This window comes from Enhydra lutris, unplaced genomic scaffold (assembly GCF_002288905.1).
Source record: "Enhydra lutris kenyoni isolate GAN:26980312 unplaced genomic scaffold, ASM228890v2 scaffoldscaffold29, whole genome shotgun sequence".
NCBI lineage: Eukaryota > Metazoa > Chordata > Mammalia > Carnivora > Mustelidae > Enhydra > Enhydra lutris.
Window position 1 is genome coordinate 8,064,778 of NW_019154113.1, and position 26,303 is coordinate 8,091,080.

Here is a 26,303-nt window from a genome sequence, read left to right on the forward strand (position 1 = left end):
TGCTCCCTCTCACACCTATCCCTCCACCCCTTGCTGATTGGTGTCAAGTGTCTCAGGTCTTTCTCCTAAGACAGTCAATTTCTCCATCTAAAGTAAGTTCACACTTGACCCCACCCCACCCACACTGTCTTTGGTACAGTTACTTCTGCTACCTGGACCTTCCAACACAGACACACACACACACACACACACACACACTCTCTCTCTCTCTCTCTCTCTCTCTCTTTCCTACTCATTATGTCTCCACTGTGTGGTTAAAAAATCAGTTTGTAAAATCACTCACTCACTGAACATGCTATAGTTGATTCTTTACTGGCAGAAGCCATACCTTCTATTCTTACTTGTCCCTGAAGAGCTCTGTTCCCATAAATGATATCATCTGGAGGGGGGCAGAACTAATGAAGCCATTCTGGTTTGAGAAACCATCAGATGAAATAGAGCACATGTCCTCCAGAATTAAGATTTCACCTCTTGTAGTCGTAGACCTGTCATTTCACTAGGGACCCTGAAACTTTCGCAGCTCCCTGTAAAATGTAGATTCTGAGGAAATAATTAGACAGATTTATAAATATATCAGCATTAAGTTGATTGTCATAAGGTTCAAAGTACCAAAAGTTACTAGAGCAACTTGAATGTTCATCAACAGAAGAATAGTTAAATCAATCATGCTATATCTATCCACTGGCTTAGCATACAGACATTAAAACAATATGATCTAGATTTAATTTACTGGCAGAGAACAATCCCTGTAATACATATATATGTACTTGTACATACATGTGGAATGAACTTATTCTGTACCACACCTAGTATATGTGTACATATACACACATGTGACTTTGTATCTCTGGATGGTGGGATTGCAGGTGACTTTTATTTTTTTTATGAACATGTTGTATTATTTCTGAATTCTTTGCAGAAAGTGGGTGTTGCTTTTTATAATCAGAAGTTATTTTTTCAACATGGGCAAAAGTACACCATTCAGATCTTAACATCGGCTTTGGCTGAAGGCCAGGAAGTCCGTTCTCAGGATGTGGGGAAAGGGAATGGATATTCCCTGTGTAGCTGATGATCATGACCCCTGGCCCCCCTCTTTGATTAACAGTGAGAGCAGCTGATGAATCTAGCATGCACTGTTTCACACACATGTCTAGAGCAACCTTTAAAGTAACTCAAAAAGATGTTTAGATTTGCCAAATACGACTTCATATCCCAAATATTCCTCTGTCCCTACTTATTACCCACTTGTTCTCCAATGTTCACACTGAGTAAAGGAAATCCGTATTTAAAAACCCATAATGCAGATTAGTTATAATGTATATGACGTAATGTATACTATAGGGAAAAAATCTAAACCATGGCTATCTTAGCCTCTGAGGGCTGCCATAATAAATGAAAACAGTTTAGGTGGCTTTTAAAAAACACAGAAATTTATTGTCTCACTGTTTTGGGGCTAGAAGTCTGAAATCAAACTGTGGGTGTGTTGGTTCTTTCTGGGCACTCTTCCACTCCTTACTCCTAGCTTCTGGTGACAGTCAGCCATTATCAGTCTTCCTTGGCTTGGAGGTGCATCAACCCAGTCCCTCCTCCGTCTTCACGTACCTTCCTTACGTCTCTGTGTCCTCATGTGGCTGCAATTAACCTTAGTAAACAGGAAGAAAAAGGGACCTGAGAAAAGCGAGGGTGATAATATGTAGTGATCAGCCTCTTCTGTTCACATTTGGAGCAGTAATGCTTTATATACAAATACCCCTGATGTGTACTATTTATCCTATTATAGACAGTTGTACATCCCAGTTCAGTATGGGGTAGGGGGGCTCTGAAATCAGACTGCGTGAGTTTGTTTCCTGCCTTCAACACATGCTAGGTTTTGTTTGTTTGTTTTGTTTATTGTTTTTCAGATTTTTAAGATTTATTTATTCATTATTTATTTAAGGTGTATTTATTTATCCATCTTTGGGTCAGGTCATGACCTCAGTGTCCTGGGATCGAGCCCCACGTTGGACTCCCTGCTGGGAAGGGAACCTGCTTCTCTCTCTCTTTCTGCTGTTCCCCCTGCTTGTGCTCACTCTCTCTTAAATAAATAAATAAAATCTTTACAAAGACTTTTTAAAAAAGATTTATTTATTTATTTGAAAGAGAGAGAGAGAGAGAGAGAACAGGGAGAGGGGCAGAGGGAGAGAAGAAGAAGCAGACTCCCCACTGGGTGTAGAGCCTAATGCCGGGCTCGAATTCAGGACCCAGAGATCATGACCTGAGCCAAAATCAAGAGTTGGATGCTTAATCAACTGAGCTACCCAGGTGCCCCACCACTTGCCAGTTTTATGTCCAAAGAAAGTTCTTTACACTATCAAGTGTCCCTTTCTTTTTTCTTGAAAAATATTAGAAATAATTATAATAGTGTTTTCCATGGTGTGACCATTAAATGACAAGTATACAGTGTACCATGTGGCCAATACAATGACCAGCAGAGCGTTTCCACTCAGTAAGTGTTGGAGAAAGAGAAAGGGAGAGAGAGACAGAAAGAGGGAGAAGGAAAAGAAGGACAAAAATGAGACTCAAAGAAATCTGCAAATAGAATTGTCTCAAAACACTATTAATAAAGCAATTGGTAAAGGCACCTGGGTGGCTCAGTCAGTTAAGTGTCTACAATCATCTCAGATCATAATCTCAGGGTCCTGGAATCAAGCCCCACCTCAGAGTCCCTGCACAGTGGGGAGTCTGCTTCTTCCTTTCTCTCTCTGCCCCTCACCCCTCCCATGCTTTCTTGCTCTCTCTCTCACACTCACACTCTCAAATAAATAAAATCATACACACACACACACATACACACACATATATGTATGTATGCATATATATATATGTGTGTGTGTGTGTGTATGTATATATATATATGGAGAGAGAGAGAGAGAGAGAGAGAGAGAGAGAGAAATTGCTATACTAACATATGGTGCCAAATGGAATCAAATAGATAAGAAAAATCCTAAAGGTTTGAGTGAAATGTACTGAAAAACAAACAACAATCCACCCTAGATTTAAAAAGATTTAGTAAAATTTTTTCCTAAATCTTGAAAAGATTTAGTAAAATATAAAACAATAGAATTTTTTGGAAAAAAATGGCAGAAAATCTTCAGGATGAGTTCTTAGACTTGACACCAAAGCATGAGCCATGTAAGGGAAAAGTGGAATTGGACCTCATCTCATTAAACACTATTACTCTGCAAAAGGTTATTGAAAGGATTTGCTGGACCTGCAGTATCGTTTAATAAAATCTCATTGCATGGGATGTTCTCAATAAATGTTAACAACCATTATTACTATTGTTGTTGTCTGTGTTATTGTGGCCTTCTTCAATCCCTGCCTCAAAAGCTGTCATCAGCGTAGCACAGAATTTTTAATTCCTGCTAAACTTATCACTTGTCATTCTTTCCCTCTCTTCATGAAATTGATGTCCTCTCCCCTTTGTCTGACATTTTCTCACTTATCCCTCATGACCTTGCCCAGGAGCCACCTCCTTAGCAAAGACTCTGATTCTCTCTAGGTTCATATCTCTCCCTTCTTTCTGATCATTCCCTTCTGCAACTATAATATATATATTTACACATATAATATATAATATATATTAAATTATGTATATTTAAGGTATTATAATATATTGTATTAAATAACATATATTATATTAAATAGCATATTATATTCAATATATGTTATATATCTTACATATATAAAATATTTTATATATATTAAATAGTATATATTATATGAAATATGTTATATATTAATGTTATATATTTTATATATATAAAATAGAAGGTTAATGAGAACATAATTAAGTAGAACAATAGATAATAGAATGAAACATATGTTTAATATTAATACATATAATATATTATAAATATAAATATGTAACAGAATATACATGATATTTGAAAATGCTTATATAGTAAATATGAACTTAATATACATATTTATATATAATGGTTCTATTTCTCTTTTGCTAAAAGGAATTATCACTTATTAATATTTGCATTTACAAATAATCACTAAGCATTTGTTGAATGAACTGACCTGCAGCTGTTCCTGGAATGATAGGATTCAGGTCTGCTTCTGGGTGTGCCCCAAAGTGCTCAGCAGAATGCCTAGAATATACCTGCCGTGGGGAAAATATCTACTACACAAATAAATGAAAGGATTACCAAACACAAGCATCAGCCTAAACAAGATGAGAGGTCCCCACAAAACCCCATAAAATACAAGAAAAGAAATTCTAATAATGGAAGAAAAGCTCACCAAAATCTTTCTCTCTTTCTCTCTCTCTTTCTTTCTTTTTGGAATACCCCCTAATTTCTACCATATCTTTCAATGATGTTTATGCTGAAGGAAAAAATAAAATCATACTTTGGTTCAATGCAAATGGGGTTCATGTTTCTTTTGCCTTCTTTCATACCAGTCACTCATGTCCTCTCGAATTAACAGCTCTAATCAGATAACTTGGGTATACTGTGCGTATAGATGTTGATTTCAGTATGTGTGTGTGTGCACACAAGCATGTGTGTGCAAGCATGTATACTTTTGTGGATTTGTGATTAAAAAAAAAACTGTAACTTTAAAGAACTGGGGTTTAATATCCTTTGAGATTTCTCTAATTAGGTTCTACTCCTCTTCTTAGATGAGTTTAGTACCCAAGTAAATGAACTAATTAGTAGTCTGTTGCTGAATGAGGCTACAAGGTTTTATAAAATCCCTGGTCATCTTCACGAGTTCCCGCACAGAGCTGCAATTAAATAGCTCAGAAAAGTAAGTAAATAAATAAATAAATAAAACTTGTTTTTTGTCCCCTCACCTTAGTCCCTGACTACAGGACTGTTTGCAGGTGCTGTGCTCAGTTCCTGAATGGGTGTGGGCAGGAGCAGCGCACAGCCCAAATCTGGGTAACGAAAGCCAATACAGAGATGGAAAAACAAAGACAATTCCCAGAAGTCCCGTGCTCTTTTGAATGACCCAAGTAGTCTGCAAGCCTTTGAATTTCACCTTGATGTTTAAATGAAGGCACAGAGGGAAAGCAGAGGCTAATTCTATCGATTGGTGTGACTCAGAAATCTAGCATAAAAGTAATATACCGATAGAGAGAGGATGTGACATAAAAACAAATCTAGTCCCGTCTGAATAAATCCTGCCCTGACCTTCCTGCGTCCCCATGGATACTTGTAACACATTAAGCTGGAGTTTTGTTGGGGATTCATTTATTAATAAGCAAATATATCAAACCTTACATTAATTATATTTAGCCTCTTCTGAAAACATTTAGACAAGTGAAAATGAGTTAGTGACTAGTTTTTTGTACTGATTTTGTGGGCCAGATCTTGAGAATGATTCCTTACACTGCGAGTATATTTCACCCATTATCATGGTCTGCTGCTACTCAAACCGTGCCCCCCTCCCCAAGTAGTTCCCCATTGTCTTCTACAGGAGTCGATTGCTTTGGAGTTGAGCACAACTGCCAGAAGGAACTGTTGCTACGCCTTTCGGTACCTCAGAGTGAGTACCTAATCCCTAGGCTGTGCAGAGAAAGGAGAGCATTAAATGCATATAAAGTCATAGACCCAGAGTACATAGACCCAAGAGCACAAGGACAAAAGAGCTCCACATATCCAAGATTCCTTCTTCTCAGTATTGCATTTTATCCTGATGCTCAAGTTACTTCCCCCATCAACCCACCATCCCAGGCTCAGCTCCCTGCACTCAGAGCCCTGTCTCACTATAGAATCTTCTCTTCTCAAAGTTTCCCCCCTTTATCATCTTGTAGCAAGGCTCCATTCCCAGCCTCCTTGGTCCTGGCAATCCACTGAATACCAAAGTATTTTTCCTCCACTGGCTTTTTCCAGAAGGCTAAGAAGTGGGAACTCTAGTCTCAGTGGCTACAGATCCCACAGGGTGGCATGGGGCATCAGGGGAACACTATTCTCCTTGCTCAGGAAGAGGAAGCAGAGCTGGGTATTTCCCCTCAGACTTCAAGTATCCTTTTCTAATGTATCTAGAATAAATTTTATCTATTACAGTACAGATTTAGATCTCCATCTGTTCTGAGAAAGTTACCTCACTCCTATTCACTTATGTGTAACTTTGTTGAGGGAAAATAACACCCTGAGTTACTTAACCAGGTATCTTAGAGCATAATGGAGCAAGGGGGGGACCAGGCCAGCACTCACCTCCTTCATCCCTGGGAGGAGGGAAATCCTTTTACCTCACTGCTTTAGATCATAGTAACTTACTGAGTCATATTTTAATTAAAATAGAGATAAATATCTAGTAGAGATTTCATGTGTCTTCAAAAATATTGCACGCATATGCAATATTAAAAGAAAAAGTAATTTGTCTACAGACAATTGTCTGTCAAAACTAGGACAGTGCACTGGAAACCAACATTTGCCAAGTTGAGAAAGTGGTGGAAAGACTGTGTTTTCCCTAAAGCATTATTTCTGCCAGAGGAACCCAACCAACCTTCAACCAAAACCAACATTCTTAATGAGACATGGGTTAAGGAAGAAAATAAAATTGATTAATTTAAAAATAATTTAAAAATTAATTTAAAAATAAAAGATATTGAGATGAATCCAGATTTGCTGAAATATTGCACTATCCAACTTAAAAATGTTTGTGAAAAGTAGTCAGAAGCATGAGCACAGATCTTGAAGTGCAGCAGGTCACCACAGGTCCTAGAGGACTGGAACACCACCAGACATGGAGGGGTTCTCAATCAATGTTTGTGGAACAAAGGAATGAGTGAAGTTCTGCAAACTGCCACTTACCCCAAAAGTCTTAGGATAATTATCAATATCTCTGCTGTGCTATGAAGATCCAGGTATGACCCCATTTGTGGGACTCTCCAAATTCTTACCTATCAAGCTTCTGAGATCCATGCAATCATAATCCCCTCCTTACAGAAAGGTTAGGGAATCTGCATATAGCCAAATAAGTCATGAAGGGAAATCATGTTCTACCACGCATAAATCTTATGTTTAAGGGAATGAGATGAATATACCCAGCCAGCCAACAAAATTTTCTTATAAGCAGCACCCAGAAAGCAGTTTGGACCCTCTCAAGGGGGAAAAGGCATTCTCTAACATCTTATTCCCTGTGGCCACAAGGTCTCCCTGAGCCTCAGTTTCCATAACTGTACATGGGGATGACAAAACTTAAACCTTGGGAGTTGTCTGTAAGGATTGCCAATGATATGCCCCCAGAATAGTGTCTGGCCAATGAGAGGGAGCCTCAATGAGCATTAGGTATTTTTGCTATTAACCGCTATTCCAAGGGGCTACTCTCTTCACAAGCCTAACAATGCGGCCTGAAGGATGCATTTCAGACTTCACCAGGCTCCCCCAGAAGGTCCATATTATGAATCTGTGGTCAAAGCATTTAGAGTTGGTTTTAATGAGCTACCAGCCATCTATTAACCCTTCCAGATTCTTTTAATAATCCTGTTGGGTGAAGGCCTCCAGAGTACGGTGCCCGCCTCTTTGGTCCAGCAGGCTTATAGTAAGTGGTCTCTGCCATAATACCCACAGCTATATAGAGCTTCCCATCAAGGGGGCACTTTAATAGTTTTGTGAGGAAAGTACCTTGTAAATAAGGTAGTGTTGGCATTTTTATGTTGGTTTCCATTAAGAGAGGTTCTATGATTGGTGTCAAGATGGTTTCAAAAAGGTTTCAAATTAAGCTCAGCATTCTGAAGTTCCACTTAAGGACTCCTGCTTTCTACCTTTCCTCCAGATTCATGCACCCATTAGAGTAACATGCGTTTAGCTCCTTTGATGTGTTAGGCACTGAGATGTAAGGGGATGATGGAAACGGAATCCTCATCCTCATGTGAGCTACAGACCAGGGGTGCACCATCATTCTATATGCAATGACAAGGAGTTGTGTGGGGCAAGATACAGGGAAGGGCAAGGCATGGGCAGGAGCCCCATGCTCGTCCGGAATGGCCTTCTGGACATTGGAATTGTCAGCTGTGATGTGAACAATGGGAAGGCCTTAGTCATGTGAAACGGCACAGCTGGGAGCAAGTTCAGGCCCAGGGAAAAGCCTGAATGAAGGCCCAGAAAAGAGGATTCTAGGGAGTTGAAGATGGGCTGGGGAAGGGGCACCTGAGTTGCTCAATTGGTGGAACATCTTATTCTTGGTTTCAGCTCATGTCATGATCTCAGGGTCATGGGATTGAGCCCCGAGTCAGGTTCTGCACTCAGTTCAGAGTCTGCTTGAGATCCTTTTTCCCTCTGCCTCTGCCCCTTCTCCACTCTCATGCTCTGTCTGTCTTTCTAAAATGAATACATGAACAAATAATATATTAAAAAAAAAAAAGGTGGGATGGAGAAAGAGTCCATCTGAAGTATGTGTGACAAAGAGCAAGGGGCATGTGATAAAGCTCAAAGGTGGACAGAACCCCATGAAAAAGACCTTCTCATTCATGTGTGATCCATGAAGCCAGCAACAAAAAAATAAAATCAACATTCATTTACTTCCTTTGATTCACGTGAGCTGCACTGAATATACCTAGGCTGCAACTAAAGTGAAATGACTTATGTTTAGATTTGTGTAATAAAGAGCTGGATTACGATGATGGCCCAGCTTCAAGCCCACCACCACTTTCAATCCACCCTTGATCAGCATGAAGTGACTTCTCCATATTCAGATCTCCTGGTATTTATGGCTTTCATCACTTAATTTTACTGGCTTATTAACTTATATTCTCATATACCTGTGGTTTAACTATCTTATTAGAGAGAAGGCTTCTAAAGAGATCAAATCCCATTTGAAACTTCTCTGCATCCCCCACAGTACCTAGCATCCACATGATTACCCACTTGGCCAACAAATATGGTTCTGCACAACAGAGATACATCACGGAAGAAGGCAGAGAGGGACCCTCGTCTTGGGGGCTTTGAGTTTTGACCAGGGAGACAGATAAATAAATAATTTAAAGTTTACGCTATACATATGCACACAATTATATATTTATGGCTTCCAGTAATGCTAAGAACAATGACTAAAATGAAAGGAGATGTGCTAGAAATTGACTGGTTTAGAGATGTACTACTTTGTATCGTATGGAGAGATCTATATAGAATTCAAAAAGTTAGTATTTAAGTCATGGCATGAATAATAAAAAGGAACAAGCCATGCAAAAATCTGCAGTGGTCTAGATGGGTAAAAACTGAAAGTAAGCCGCCATGTTGGGAAATGAGCTATGTCAATTCTTCCTGCCACTAGCAGAAATAATAATCACATGATACTCTAGAGGTGCCCGTGAATGCTACAGTGGCCATCATGTTGCAATCTAAATATATCAAATCAGTAGGTTGTACACCTTAAACAAGCATAATGTTATTTATCAATTATATATTAATTTAAAAAGCAAACAAACAAACAAAAATAAAACACCCAGTAAGAGGAGCAGAGGAGAAAAAGCAAGAGGGGGTGTGTGTTAAGAAAAGAAAGCAATAAATAGAAAGTGTCTGATCACACAGAACTGTAGAGAACATAAACAGAGTTTGGGTTTTATTCCAGGTATAATTAGAAATCTTTCAAAGGTCTCCAGTACTTAGAAGATACCAGAGTTTTAGATTTACAGATTGCTTAGATGACTGCATGCATTAAACCTCAGAAAGACAAGTTTAAGAGAATAAAGCTTACCAAAAATTATGTTCTAGCTCCAAGTCTCATAAGCAAGGCTCTATAACCTTGTGGGAAATGACAGCGAAACAATGGAATTGGCTTAACAACACTTTTGAGATGTGTCCCTTCTAGCAGATGTTATCTGTCAATACTACCTTCTCTCTACAACTGTGTCGTTCATGCAAACAGCATCTGCAAGTTTGCGTGATGGAACGGACATAAAAGGCTGCTGGAAACCACCGGCAATTCTCGTGTCTCTACTCGAGTGAGTGTCACAAAAAATAAACTTCATGACTTCCAGTCTTTAAAGAAAGAGTTGGGTAATCAGAACAATGGCAGCTGAGCCAGGAAATACTTTCAAAGGGAAATCTTGTGTATGTAAGCACCTATTTTGCAAATGAAGCGTGTGAAAGTCTCCTAGAAGGAAGGCAGAACTCCTAACTAGTGGTCATTAAACATCTCATGGGCAAAGGCAGTAGTGAATTACCTCCATTTCCGCATTAACAATTGCTCCAATTTGCATTTTTAGCATACAATAACTGTGAGGAAAATAGCCTAAAATGTCAATAACGGGAAAAAAAATCAACAACAACAACCACAGCTAACATTTGTGGTGTCATTACTTGGTGCCAAGCATTTTGGGGAACTTGCTTGTTTAATCGTTGCAGAACTCCAAGCACCATCACCATTAATAAAACCCATTTTATTTATTTATTTTTTAAATTTTGTTTATTTATTTGTCTGATAGAGAAGGAAAGAGAGCACAAGAGCACGAGCAGAGGGAGCAGAAAGCAGAGAAACCAGGTCCCCCGCTGAGCAGGGAGCACAAGGGGAACTGGATCCCAGAACCCTGGGAGCATGACCAGAGCCGAAGGCAGATACTTAACTGACTGAGCCACCCAGGCATCCCAATAAAACCCATTTTAAAATGAATGAAGAAAGCAAGGCTGAAAGATGAAGCAACTTGCCCAGGGCCATAGATTAGATAAGCTTCAAAGCCAGAGTTCCAGTTTCTCATTCTTAACCATTTTTTTGTTCCCCTCAGACAGACCTGGCCAAAACATCTTGCTGGTAGCTAATAAAGACTTTGTAAATAATGCTTACCTATCACCTGCCTCAGTTTAATGGACAAGTAACGTTACTTACCCACCTAACTTCAACAAAGCACCCATTGATTCATTCAAAGCAAACACTTCTTGAGTGTAGCTCATGTCCCAGGCAACAGGACTACAACCCAGAACAAAATGACTCAGGTCCTTCTGGGTCTTCCCTTCCAATTGATTTTAGTTGGAGGGCTAGGAGGGACAGACATATATATGTAGATTTCTATTGTATATACAAATATATAAACATTATATATACATATATATATATATATATATATATATATAAATCAAAATGTCATGCATAGATGGGTATGGAGGAGGGACATCTGCATACACGTTAGGCATTGCTATGTACCATTAGAGTAGAATTCTTAGATCTAGAATCTGAGTTTTCAAGTCTGCAGATTGAAAAATATTTCACATTACAATCAATTCCTTCACTCTGCACATAGATTCCTCATGGGGTTTCTCTGGATATTAAGCTCCCTCGTGCTCTTGGATGATAAGTCATTTACAAACAATCATTTCCCCCAGAAGTTTCCATGGGTACTATACCTCCCATAGTAGGGTAAGTAGGTTCATGCTATGTATTTATGACATAATGTTGACATCGGCACCAGAACGTATCTAATTCCACATGGCTTCCAGTCCATTCTCTCATTCTCTTGAATATAGGAGCAAAAAAAAAAAAAAAAGTATGCAAATATAAATATAAATTGCACTATCCCCCCAAGAATAGTTTCACTCAAACAAAACAAAACAAAACAAAACTTTCCTCTAAGGTACCAAAGCTAGTCTGCTGCTGTAATTTATTAAAGGTGCCTACTTTGAAATCAATAGTAAATGACTATGGGCTAATTTTTGATTGATAAATCCCTCATTAAAATTAATGTCAACCTAAGCTTCCAAACTGTACCTATTAATAAAACTCTAATTGATGTATATGCAGGCAATGCATTTCTATGGGTATAATCAATTTGGTACAGATCCTGCACTTTATTGACTTCTGGCTGCCCAAGGGGGTTTTTTCCCTCCTCCTTCAGGGAGGGTCCATCTCTGTGCAGATACCCAAAAGCAGACCTAAGACATAAGGGCATTTGCCATTTAATTTAGACTTCCTGTGACATTCCTAACCTACAGCACCAATGTCAGACAATGCTGTTAGTGGACAGGTCCCAAGGGTCACCAGCTATGAAAAGCCAATTGCTGCACTTAAAAGCTAGACTGTCAGAAAGCTTGGTGTTCTAGACACCCTGGCTCCAGCTCCATCTACAAAACTTTAAGTGCCACTTGCTGAAAGTATGGAAAAACCATATCCTGTCTTTATCCATACAAAGTATCATTATGTGTTTTACAATATCACCCCAGCCAAACGACAGGAACCGGGCAAGGAGCTAGTGTTCAACATTCAAATACTCTTAAGTGTTCAAAGAAAAGCATTTTACTTGAGTCCTGAAGAAAATCAGCCCTCATGGAAAAGGGCACATGAATATTGATTTATTTGAATCAAAAGGAGGACCTCACCCCCTCACTGATTCTTTAAACACACCCCTAAGCTTCATTGACATGCTGTTGGTTTACACTTAACATTTCTGAGTGAGTGCATTAACTTGGAAAATCTCAGTGCAGAGAAAAATAATAATAATAAAGGTTTATTGGGGAGCTAAAAGCGCAAAAGAAAAAAAATCAATATCTATATTTTGCTATTTTCAAACAAAATATGAAACGGAATGTACTCTAGTTGTAAAACTCCCAAATAATCAGAGAGCAGCCCAATGGCTAAAGAGAACTCAGTGGAAGCCTTTGACCTCCCTGCAGGTACAGGTAGTGTGAAACCCTTAGATTGAAACCATTGCAGATAAATATCGCAAAGACCAGATTTGTATTGAGCTTGAAGCAGCCCTTGAGTCTTCCGAGGTGCTCAGAAAATGTCAAGAGAAAAGAGTCTCCTTCAAGGCTCTCCAGCACTTCTTTCCTCATTTCTATTAGGCTTGGAAGCCAAGAGCTTTACGTCCTCTATGCAATTCCCAGCTAAGCTATAAAACTCAAGTCGGTGAAGAACACTTAAGGAGAATTGTTTTATCCCCACTGTCTATATCGTAGGTAACTTTGTGAATGAGCTGTGAGAGAATGATTCTACAATGGAACTGAGCACATCCTATTCCGCTTAACCTGAAAACAGGGAAATGATGCTTGCTCGCTCGCTCTCTTTCTCTTTTTCCCTCTCCCTCTCTTTCTCTCCTTTCTCTCTCCTCTCTCTCTCTGGATTTCTTTTAGCTTTAGATGGCTGGTTGACCATTCCTCAATTATCTGTCATTTTTTTAATAAGATTTTATTTATTTATTTGAGAGAGGGAGAGAGAGAGAGAGAATGAATAGAGAGAGAGAGAGAACAACAAACAGGCTCCCGACTGAGCAGAGAGCCCAAGGACCCTGAGGTAATGACCTGAGTGGAAGGCAGACACCCATACATTTTAAATCATGTTTATGGACGTTGTTGTTGTTGTTGTTGTTGTCGCTGTCAGGGACTGGGTAAAGATTGAGAAGTTTCCAAAGAAACTTGACAAAATGCAGACCCTACTTTCTGCCTGGGTTGTTCCACAGACTGAACAGAAGGACAGCTTTGCCCCAGCATGCTGTCTCTGTGATAGAGTACACTGTGTGTTTAGTGATCCCTCGAATCTAAACCGGGAAAGAGCAAATTGCTCTGTTGAAAAAAGAATCATTTTGTATGGAGTATTTAGTTTAAAAGAAAATATTTATAATTCTTTTTCATTATAAAAGCAAAAGAACATTTAAAAAGTTTGGAATATACAGAGAAGGTAGAGATTCCTTGTAATTCCATGGTGCTTTATTTTATTCTTTTTTTAAAGATTTTATTTGTTTATTTGACAGAGAGATAAAGAGAGAGCACAAGCATGCAGAGTGGCAGGCAGAGGGAGAGGGAGAAACAGGCTCTCTGATGAGCTGGATCCCGGGACACTGGGATCATGACCTGAGGCAAGGCAGACCCTTAACTGACTGAGCCACCCAGGCGCCCTTCCACGGTGTTTTATAATGAATAGCAAGGAAACTTTTCCTGCATTATGGCTCTTTTGTTTCATTTTGCAATAGTCATTTGCTCTAAAGCAAGTAAAATGCTCTTTATTCTATAATATTTCATATGATGAAAAAATCCAGCAAAAACTAAAAGAAATTTTGCAAGTCTATACATTACTTTTTCTGGATTGTGGTCAGAGATTTCACAGAAGTCTCTCCTCACTTATCATTCTATGAGGATCTTCTTGACCCATCACAGGAAGTGGTGATGGGGTTAATCTCTTCATCATCCTCCCTTGACCCCACCCTACTGCCAACCCACCTTTTTTGTTTGGCAATGGTGACTCCCTGACACCCGTAGGAGTTAAGTATTGGCTTATTGTCTCTCTGATTGAATATAAACACCAGGAACATTTGGGTTTCTGGTTAAAATTCAGAATCAAATTCAATAATGGTTTCCAAACATTGGGAACCCACAATTGTTATTATTTTGTAAGGATTTTTTTTTTAAGGGGCCCCTGGGTGGTTCAGTAGGTTAATGATCTGGCTCATGATCCCAGTGTCTGGGGATCGAGCCCCTCATCAGGCTCCCTGCTCTGTGGAGAGCCTGCTTCTCTCCTTCTGCTGCTCCCCTGGATTGTGTACTCTCTCTCTCTCTCTCAAACTCTGTCAAATAAATGAATAAAATCTTTTTTAAAAAATGAAGTGTTATTGTTTGTTTGTTTGCTTTTTTTTTTTTTTTAAGAGTAGTTCCAGGCTTACAGAAACATTAGGGGAAAGGTACAGAGATTTCCCATATAACCTCGGTTCCCCACTTATGCCTAGCTCTCACCTCATTATCAGCATTTGCTCCCCCACACCCCGAGCAGTACATTTTTTACAATTGACAGACCCACTCTGACACATTATTATCACCCAAAGTCCATAGTTTGTATACAGGGTTTACTGTTGCTATTATACATTCTGTGGGTTTTGATAATGACATGTATTCATCATTGTGGTATCATACAGAGTCTTTTCACAGCCCTAAAAATTCTCTCTGCTATGAATATTTTCCCTCCCATTCCCTTAACCCTTACCAACCACTGATCTCATTACTGGCTCCATAGTTTTATCTTTTTCATGTAATATAGTTGGAGTCATACAGTAAGTAGCCTTTTCAGATGGGCTTCTTTCATTTAGTAATATGCGTTTAAGGTTCCTCCATGTTTTTTCATGCCTTGAAAGCTCATTCCTTTTTAAATACAAATAATATTCTATCATCTGGATGTGCCCCAGTTTATCCCTTCAACTACTGAAGTTACTTGGTTCCTTCCAGGTTTAGTAACTATGCATGAAGCCACTATACATATCTGTGTGCAGGATTTTGTCTAGACAGAAGTTTCCAGCTTGCCTGGGTGACTATCAAGGAGTATGATTGCCAGATCATCTGTTAAGGATAAGATCGATTTTGTAAGAAACTGTGAAACTGTCTTCCAAAGTGGCTTTGCCATTTTGCAACCCTCCAGCAAAGAATGAGCATTCCTGTTGCTCCACATCATTGCCAGCATTTGGTGTTGTCAACATTCCAAGTTTTGATTATTTTAATAGGTGTATTAGTAGAGTGTCTTGGTGTATCTTCTTTGGTCAGGTGTCTGTTAAGATCATCAGATTGTTTTTTTCTCATTGTTGAGTTCAGAGAATTCTTTGTATATTTTGAATAACAGTTCTTTATCAGATGTATCTTTTGCAAATATTTTCTTCCAGTCTGTGACTTGTATTCTCATTCTCTTGACATTGTCTTTAGAAGAGCAGAAGAGTTTTTTAGTTTGTTCGTTTGTTTCTGTTTGTTTTAATTTTAAGGAAGTCCAGCTTATGAAGTATTCCTTTCATGGATCATGCCATTGATGTTATATCTAAAAAGTCATAGCCATGGATTTTCTGGTGAAAAAGTTAGGTTTTGGCTCCTGCAGATGTTCAAGCAGATATAGCCATTTTTAAAAATTAATTACTTTTTTAAGTTGTGGTAAAAATTCAGGTGCCTGGGTGGCTCAGTCGGCTAAGTGTCTGGCTTTGCCTCAGGTCATGATCTCAGGGTCCTGAGATTGAGCCCTGTTTTGGGCTCTGCACTCAGTGGGGAGTCTGCTTGTCTCTCTGCTCCTCCCCGCACTCATACTCTCTCTTTCTCTCAAATAAATAAATAAAATCTTTAAAAACAGTTGTGGTAAAAATAGATATGATCTGGTTATTCTGCATCTGGGTATTTACCCAAGGAAAAACACTAACTCAAAAAGAGATGTGCACCCCATGTTTACTGCAACATCGTTTACAATAGTTAAGCTATTGGAACAGCCTGAGTATCTGTCTATTGATTAATAATAAAGAAGATGGTGTATATGTATATATAGTATACTCACATACACACACACACTGGAATATTACTCAGCCTTTAAAAAAAGGATGAAATCCTGACATTTGCAAAAATATGGTTGGATCTAGAGAGCATTATGCTAAATGAAATAAGTCAGTCTATGAAAGATAAATACCACATGATTTCACTCATGTGGAATTTAAGAAACACAACAAACAAAGAAAAAAGAGACTCACCAAAGACAGACTCTTAAATATAGAGAACAAACTGGTGGTTTCCAGAGGGGAGGTGAATGTGGGGATGGGCAAAATAGGTGGAGGGAATTAAGAGTATATTTATTGTGATAAGAGCTGAGTAATGTATAGAATTATTGCATTATTATATTCTATACCTGGAACTAAAATAACACTATATGTTAATTATACTAGAATTTTTAAAAGCTGTGGCAAAATATACATAAAATTGACCACATTAACCATTTTTAAAATATTTTCTTTATTCATATGACAGAGACTGAGAAAGAGAGCGAGAGAGCGAGCAAAGCAGGGAGCGGCAGGCAGAGGGAGAGGGAGAATCAGGCTGCCCACTAAGCAGGGAGCCCAGTGTGGGGCTTGATCCAAGAACCCTGGGATCATGATCTGAGCCGAAGTCCAACGCTTAACCCACTGAGCCACCCAGGTACCCCGAGCACATTAACCATTTTTAAGTGTACAGTTCAGTGTCATTAACTACATTCACATTGAACATCAACACCATCCACTCCAGAATTTTTCCCATTTTACAAAACCAAAACTCTGTACCCATTAAACACTAACTCCTATTCTCTCCTCCCATCAGCCCTTGGTAGCCATCATTCTACTCTCTGACTCTATGAATTTGATTGCTCTAAGTACCTTATATGAATTGAATCATACAGTTCTTCTGTATCATTCTGTTCTTCCCTGTCTGGCTTATTTCTTCAGGCATAATGTCTTCAGGGTTAATCCATGTTGTAGCATGTGTCAAAGAGATAGCCAGTTGTTTCTTTCTTTCTTTCTTTCTTTCTTTCTTTCTTTCTTTCTTTCTTTCTTTTTCTTCTTCTTCTTCTTCTTCTTTTTCACTGTTTTAAGGAACATAACAAGAGGTTTGGGATAGGTGGACTGGTATTCCAAAATAATGTTTTTATGTCCTCTGACTTGTGCAATAATCTCAAAGTACTTGGGGAGAAGGTTGACTGGTGTGTGATGGCCACCAGGGACTTAACTCCTCATCCCCACATGCTTGAGTGACTTCACTAGGGGCTGGATGCCCCACATGGATGACGGCTGTTGGTGGAGCATCAGAGTATGTAAAGCCAGGAGCAAGAGGTAAGAAAAAGCAGAAACTGAAACCTGAGTAGGAAGGGGGTGATTACTATGAGAGAAATCTGCGTCTGACACTGCATGTTTTCATCGAATTTACTCCTCACAGCTATGCTATGAAATCCATAGTCTCATTCCTGAGTCCTGGCTGAGAAACGTGGGCTCAGATGTGTTATATAACCAGCTCTAGGTCATGCTGTGAGTTGCCTTATCCTAATGTAGGTGCTATTTTTATCTCATGATTTCACTAGACAGGGTATTGACCTAGCTCTCTAGATGGTAATTAGAGGATTGCCCAAAACACCAAGAACATAGCACAGTTTTGAAATAAAGGAAAATAGTGGGGGAATTTGCCAGATTATGAGAAGCTCTGTGTTGGAGACACACTGCTGGCTGTGTGTCTACTGACTGACAACATCACCCAGGCATAGTGAAAGGGCAGGGAGTTCCACAATGAAATGTCCCCTTATAGAAAAACACAAAGAAACAAACCTTCAAACTGCACCACAGATCCATATACAACGACAAGCATTTAGAAGCACATTTTTTTTTAAAGATTTTATTTATTTATTTGACAGACAGATCACAAGTAGGCAGAGAGGCGGGCAGAGAGAGAGGAGGAAGCAGGCTCCCCGCTGAGCAGAGAGCCCGATGCGGGGCTCGATCCCAGGACCCTGAAATCATGACCTGAGCCGAAGGCAGAGGCTTTAACCCACTGAGCCACCCAGGTGCCCCTAGAAGCACATTTTTATTAAAATGAAAACAAAACAGAAACCTAAATACACCAGGAGATTTCTCTTTACAATTAATAACATTCCAAATATCCTTGAGTTTTTGTAAATGTGTTTCTTGAAATATATATAAACTAATATGTAATGCATATTATGTATTTTATAATATATATTAACTAATATATATAATTAAGAATATTAGTACTATATAGTACTATAATTATTATGTTATATGTTAACATAATAATTATGATTTTAAATTAATATACAATATTATACTTTTACTATATATACTGTGTAGTCTCAAGTGTATATATATTTAAAATATATACTACATATACATAGTCAAAAGTATGTGTGTTTACATATTTATATATGTGTATAAATATATATATATATATATATATACACACACACACACACATTTTTTCCCACTGCTTACATTACAGCCCTGTACATAGCAAAAGATCAGTAAAGACCATGTGGCACTGGCTCCCATGAATTCTTTTGACTGCAACTTGTTTATCTTCTTCAGAGTACCATCTGCCAAATAACAGATTATAGATTCCTTTACATCTTGACTCATATACGTAGTTATCTATTTAAAAATCCCAGTTAATGGAGGGAGCTAGAGACATTTTTAAAATTGAAGAGTTACTTACCGAAATAGACAACATGAAACAATGTTCAACATCATTAGCCATTGGGGAAATTCAAATTAAAACCACAATGAAGTATTACTACAGACCTGTCAGAATGACTAAAATTAAAAATAGTAGCAACACCCAAAGCTGGTGAGGATGTGGACAAACCAGATCACTCACACACGGCTGGTAGAACTGCAGACTTATAGAGCCCCTCTGGAAAGCATTTGGCATTTTCTTATAAAACCACACATGCAATTATCATGTGGATCAGCAATCATACTCCTGGTATTTATCCCAGAGAAATAAAAAGATGTGTTGATGTTAAACCTGTATATACAGGTCCCTAGGAGTTTAATTCCTATTATCCACAAACTGGAAACAGTGCAAGTACCCTTCCATGGGTGAATGGTTGAACAAACTGTGGTCCATCCACAGCACGGAATACTACTCAGCAATGAAAAAAGATAATAAATACATTCAACACCTGGATGAATCCCATGAGATCGAAGCTGAGTGAACAAAGCCAATCTCAAAAGTTTATTCAGAGTGTGGTTCCATTTATATAACATTCTTGTGATGGCAAAATTATAGAAATGGAAGACAGGTGAGTGGTTGCAAGGGGCTGAGGAGGGGTTAGAAGCAGGAAGGAAGTGGGTATGATTGTCAAAGAGTAACGCAGTGGATCTCTGTGGGGATGGAAACATTCTGTATCTGTATCTGAACTCTGATGTTGATACATGAATCTACACATATAATAAAATGGCAAAGAACTAAATGCACAAAATGCACAAACATGCACACTGAGAGACAGAGACACAGGCACACACATAGAGAGAAGAAGAAAATAAAAACATGTAAAGCTAGAAAATCTGGATAAGATGAGTGGACTGCTTTAATATAAATTCCCTGGTTGTGATATTGTGCTCAATTTTTGCAAGATGTTACCCCATGAGCTGGTGGGGAAGGAGACAGGCAAAGGGTATACAAGATCACAAATCTCTAAGTTTTTATTCCTGATAACTACATGTGAATTTATAATTATCTCAACATTTAAAGTTTAATTGGAAAAAAAGAAATGAACAACCAAATTGAACTCCATTTGTTGGGTTCTTGTAAATTACCCCTCTATCTCATTCTGCTGTTCCTGTGGATGGAGGATAATCATAGGTGACTATGGTGATAAAATGAGACTATGCTTACAATACTCGTAGCTCCATGGTTTAGTACATAGTATATGTTCAATAAACATTAATAAACGATCATTAAGAGAAACACATCAATTCACAGACTTCCCCTATGTCTCAAGGGTGGATGAGGTCTTTTGCTACTTAGTTACTTAGTTATGTTACTTAACATAGGGCCCTTTGGATTGCCTGCAATTTGGAAATGGCTCATTAGCTTACATTTCATTGTATTTTTTTTAAGATTTTATTTATTTATTTGACAGAGAGAAAGAGAGATCACAAGTAGGAAGAGAGGCAGGCAGAGAGAGAGAGGGAAGCAGACTCCCCACTCAGCAGAGAGCCCGATGTGGGGCTCGACCCCAGGACCCTGAGATCATGACCCGAGCCGAAGGCAGAGGCTTAACCCACTGAGCCACCCAGGCGCCCCACATTTCATTGCATTTTTGACAAATGGGGTGAGATTGGGCACAAGAAGACTGAACTATCACACTCACTCAAGACCATGGGGAGAAGACCCTGTCTCAGCTTCCCATCTTCCCCTAAAGAGGCTATTTGACTCTTTTTGGTAAGCAGGCAAGGGAGGAGGGGGGAGGTAAGGAGAAAGTTGGGGGGGAAGGTACAGAAGCAAGACAGAAACTCTTGTTCCTCACTCTTTTATGCCTTATTTACGCTAAACTTCTCTCTTCTGGTGTGCCTTTACTGTTTTTTTTTAAAGCTACATCCCCTGCTGAGACATTTTCATGGCCAAGAAGAAGGGGAAGCCCCTGGACTAGAGGGGAGCGAGCATCCTGCTCAGACAGCATTCTCTTCAGAGTGTTTGTGAGTCAACGCTATGATTCACGGTCCACACATCCACATGTATCCAAATTTTGCTTGTGTGCCTTTTGAAAACACAAAATTAGAGTCATCTCACTCCTTTTGAAATGGCCCACTTCCCAAGAAGAATGCGAGAGGGAACAGAATAGAAAAATCTTAATGAAGCAGGAGAGGAGCCAGACGCAAGGTGCGAGCTTGCCATTGTGGTTGAAAATCTCCTGTGCGCGCCCACAGAAAGGCCTCGCTGCCTGCCAAGTGTTCTTTCTCTCTGCAAGCAGACTGCTCTGAGAACAGGGCAGGGAACATTGGCACCAGGAGGGGTCTGCTTCCGCTTCCTCCCGCTCTCTAGAGGAGCATTTTCCCCAAGGTTTGGGGACCAGGGAAATATGCCATATTGAAAAGAAAGGCACCAGGCAGAGCTGACATTTTTATCAACCCAAATTCCTAAATGAGTTCTTTGGGAAGTGAACAGCCAAAGAAAGCAGCCAGTCACCTTCAAAATTACAATCTTCATTATGCTGCTGGGGAACCAGTTGTGAAAAGTGGCTTAAAAAAAATGCCCTCAGATTCACGAAGAAAGGGGAGATTGTTTTGGCGTTTGGCCAGGTCAGAAAAGGGGGTTTAGTGGATGCAAAGTATACCTGTAATTTGGTCCTCCACCTTTATTCGCCCAGCTTCCACCTTGAGCATACTTTTTTCTCCTCTGCTGGGCACTGAACTAGAAGCATACGGTAGGAGCCAGACTGAACTTCTGTCCTCAAAAAGGAATAGAACTCCAAGGGACTTAGGTAGAAGGTCATAGAAACTGATGTATACTAAGTCTGGGGACACTTAAATCCTTCCAAGTCAAGGAGGACCTCCCAGAGGAGGTGCCTTGTCAGCTAAGATCTGAATGATGAGAAGCAGGAAGCTGGAAAAGATGTTAAGAGAGAAGGATGGAGAATAGGGGAAGAGATGAGAAATACTTTAGAGCAATGCTTCTTAACACAATGTTGTTTTGCTCCCCCAGAGGACATTTGGCAATTTCCGGGGACATCTGGCAATTCCGGGGGACATTTTTGATTGTCTAAATAGGAGTGGCGGGGGTGGGTTAGAAGGCAGAGATGTCGCTAAATATCTCACAGTGCACAGAACAGACCCACAACAAGAATTATCCAACACAAAATCCAGGAGTGCCGGGACTGGAAAGCCTGGCCTATGAGTAAGACACCAGGCAGGGTCTATTGGCAGAACTCTGTTCTCCGTACACATTTATTCTCAAAGTTCCGAAAGTAATTAAATGAGTTCCATGTGCTGTTTCTGGGCATTGGGGTATTATTTTTTGTCAATCTTCAAAAGCTTGGTTTTTTTGTGTGTTGTGCTGTATTGTTTGTTTTTATATTTTTGGTGGTTGAAGAGATAGAATAAGGGATGTAGTAATGGAGAAGGGATTAAAACACACAGATTGTACTGGAAATTTTAAAAACCTTTGTTACAGCAATGTCTCCTCCCTATTGTTTGCTCCCAGTATCTCCCGTGTCTTTGACCAAGCTACTGCTTTCTTCTCTCTCTCACTCTCCGTCTGTCTTTCTTTCTTTCTCTTTCTCTCTCTCTCTTTCTTTCTTTCCTTCCTTCCTTCCTTCTTTCTTTTAACTCGAAGAAACATAAGCAAGGAAGACTGGACATGGCATCGACATTGACCAAAGAGAACTCTGCAGATTACCAAAATAGATAAAACTAGGATTATCCAATAAGGCAAGCAGAGCTAAAGCTTCTAAAATTGTGTTTGAATATTGAGATTATTTGGGTTACATCATCTGTGTTAAGACACTAATAAATAGTTCCTGGCTTATACCTCAGCTCTCATCAGTATTAATGCAAGAATGAAAGTATGTCATAAGGATTCTGAGTCTACTAAGAACGTTTCCACCAGCAGTGGAAAGTGGTGACATATCTGGTTTGGGCACTAAGATGTGATATAAAATCCTCCTTGCTCATTTCCTATCTTGACAATCCATACAACCCTTAAACAAAGGAGGTGAAATCACTTTTGGAAAATCTTCTTACAGAGTGTGAATATCTCATATCCCAGGCACATGGTCAGTTAATATATTCTGGCATACACGAAGGAATTTGCCGAACACTGACAGCACTGGGTAACACTTAATTTTACTATTGCATATTTATGAAATTAATGATATAACACTTACTATCCCTCCTAACTTTAACTCTGGATGATGGTATTTGATCCTGTGGGAACACACAGTCATTAAGCCAGGAATTAAATGCAAGAGTAATCTGAAATTTTGAGGGGAGGGGGGCAAAGAGAAATGAATATGAGAGACTAAGTTATATATTAAATACAGGAGCTTAATGAGAACAAAGTAAAACAAATAGGTTGGTACTTTCCCCCACTGTGCCAGCTAACACTTCATTTTATAGCAGTGATCCATGCCCACTGTTATGATTGAGGGGATATCAAACCCCAAATTCTGTAAGTCCAAGTATATGCTCCATTTCTGGATTCATAAATCTACCACAGACCCCATGCCTCACTATCAGTATAGCATAAGTATGTAGGAAGAAAGAAAGACAGAAAGACAGGAAGGAAGGAAGGAAGGAAGGAAGGAAGGAAGGCAGACTCTTTAATAGCCTATCTGCATTTTGTTAGCTAGAAAGAAGGATTTTTATTACACAATTATTAAAAATATTATAATTGATTATGGATCACAGGTCTTTACTGTGAATATTTGTAACCATGTGATTAACAACTGTAGACAGAAAGTGACTGTGGCAGCTGATTAAAAATGGTAATGCCGGGGCACCTGGGTGGCTCAGTGGCTTAAGCCTCTGCCTTCGGCCCGGGTCATGATCTCAGGGTCCTGGGATCGAGTTCCGCATCGGGCTCTCTGCTCAGCAGGGAGCCTGCTTCCCCCTCTCTCTCTGCCTGCCTCCCTGCCTACTTGTGATCTCTCTCTCTCTCTCTCAAATAAATAAATTTTTAAAAAAAATGGTAATGCCTTTTCTCATTTTTGAAATCCAAATCCGGTTTTCAGATTTCAGAAATCCAAATCAAGATTCCAGGTCCCAGGACTGATCTAAAGCATCTCTATATTCCACAGATGAGGCTCTGAATATCATCAAAGTGGAACAGCAAAGCAGAGCCACACATCTGTTCAAAATCACTTGGGGTTGGAGGACACATAAAGTCAACCTTCTTGTTGGGTCATCTGGGTGACTCAATCAGTTAAGTATCTAACTCTTGATTTTGCCTCTGGGTCCTGAGATCCTGCTCTGAGTTGGGAAATCTACACTCAGTAGGGAGTCTGCTTGAGATTCTCTCTCTCCCTCCCCGCCATCCCTCCCTCTTCCCCTCTCCTCTCACCACACCCCACCCCCCCCTTCATGCTCTCTCTTTCACTCTTTTTCTCAGATAATTTTTTTTTTAAATGAATCTTCTTGTCATAGGAATCATGGAATAAAAACTTCATATTCTTACTATTAAAGAACTGGTAGTAAGGGACAGTTTAAGTAGTTCCAGTCACAAAATATGCTTGTTAACCTGGATTAGGGATGGCAAACAGAATTCACCTGATGGATAGGCCCTGGGCTCCTGGTTGGTAGGCTGGAGCCTCTATTGAAACCCAGGTGGACTAGAGTAGGATTTCTTGCCATCCTCTGCCCTGGGCATGGGAGAGAGAAATGGTGACATGAATGTCACATAATTGTCATCTCAGCCCGGAATGATTTCTAGTAACTAAACAGCAAAGTTCTGGAAAGGGGCTTCAAGAACTTTTCTTTAGCTGAATTATAGTACTGATGAATTTATCTATGCATGATATAGAAGTTCTATTTCTCCCGGTATAGTGTATGATATACATACATCTTATAGAATACATTGTAGATGATACACAATTTGCTACATTTAGTTACATTTATTACGAAAAAAGAACTCCTTTTGAGTTTTAATGCAAAGGCCACTTTGTATTTCCCCAAACACACGTCTCCAATTTAAGTCCTATCATGAGACCAGACTTTAAGGGGACACTTCCGTTTTTATAGGCTGATTTTTACAACAGATAATTAATGCCAAAGCAACTTGCCCTAACCTTTCAAGTTGGGACTAACTAAAGTGTAACAATCATGACTGCAAAAAAGAAAGACTATGGAAATGCAGGCTTGAAAGAATAAATTTAGGTATAGGAGAAGCACAGTAAAAGGAATGCACACTGTATGGACAGCTAGAGCCACTGAAGAGTCTTTGATCAAAAATGACAGCAGAACTGTCTTGCTCCAAGAAAATTTCTAGGGAAGCCAGTGCCTCTGGCTTTCACTGTAGCTTCTGCGGGAATTGTGCCCATTGCCTGCGTTAAGAGAACTGAATAAAGCAGGAAGAGAAAGGAGTGAGAAGGTAGGAAGAAACAATTGTATCTGTCCTATGTAATTCTGCAAAGAAGAGCAATCTTTACGTGGAAACCCATTAAAATACTGAGCCCATCTCTGGGGTTTATTTTGGAGATTATGTATTACACTGTATGTGCATAACCACTGGTCTGTCCACATGTAACCACATGTATAGTGAAAAGTCTGAATTTCAATTATTTGGTCAACTTAAACAGTCTTTTTTTAAGGCTTGTGCACGCAGACAAGTACAAAAAAGATTGTGCAGCGTGTAATTTTGTGGCCAAATTAGCACAGGGTTTGATATTTAAAGTGTTCATTAAATTAAAAAAAATACAAATTGTTCATCAAATTCAAAAAATACAAAAAAAATAGTATTCCTAAGGACTCATCAGAATTCTGTAAAAAAAAAATGTTAAGTCATCTGTGTTCTTTTATCTTATGCTGCTAATTAATGTCATTTGGGAGAGTGTGATGACACTATCAGCCTGTCTCCTTCCGTATTTTTTATTAAGTTCTTACATTTTTATACATTTTTTCTTTATCTTCTTGAATTCCTAATTACTTTCTAGGTAGTTAACACCCAGCGCCACAGTGGTTTCAGGAGTTTAAGTGTTTAAATTTTCATTCCAGTATAGTTAACATACAGGTTCATGTTCGTTTCAGGGGTACAGCAGAGTGTAATTCCACAATTCTGCACGTTGCTCAGGGTTCATCATCTTAAGCGTACTCTTCATCTACCTGTATACATATTTTTGTATCTTTAAAAGCTAACGTTTTTTCTCGCTTCACTACTAACCCAGTTATTAAAGGACCCCAGCCACCCGCGGCCGGTTGCAAGAACAATGCGGCAAATGATCTAGGTGGTGCCGGGTAGGCTGATGACTTTATACGCCGCGTCCCGGCTCGGTGACCCACAAATCTCCTTTGATATGCCAGGCAGGAGAAAGAGCTTGAAAGGATCAGGAGGAGAGGGGCCCCGATGAAGCCATCATGTGACAAGCATCCTAAGCCGGCGGCGGCGCGGGGCGGCGCG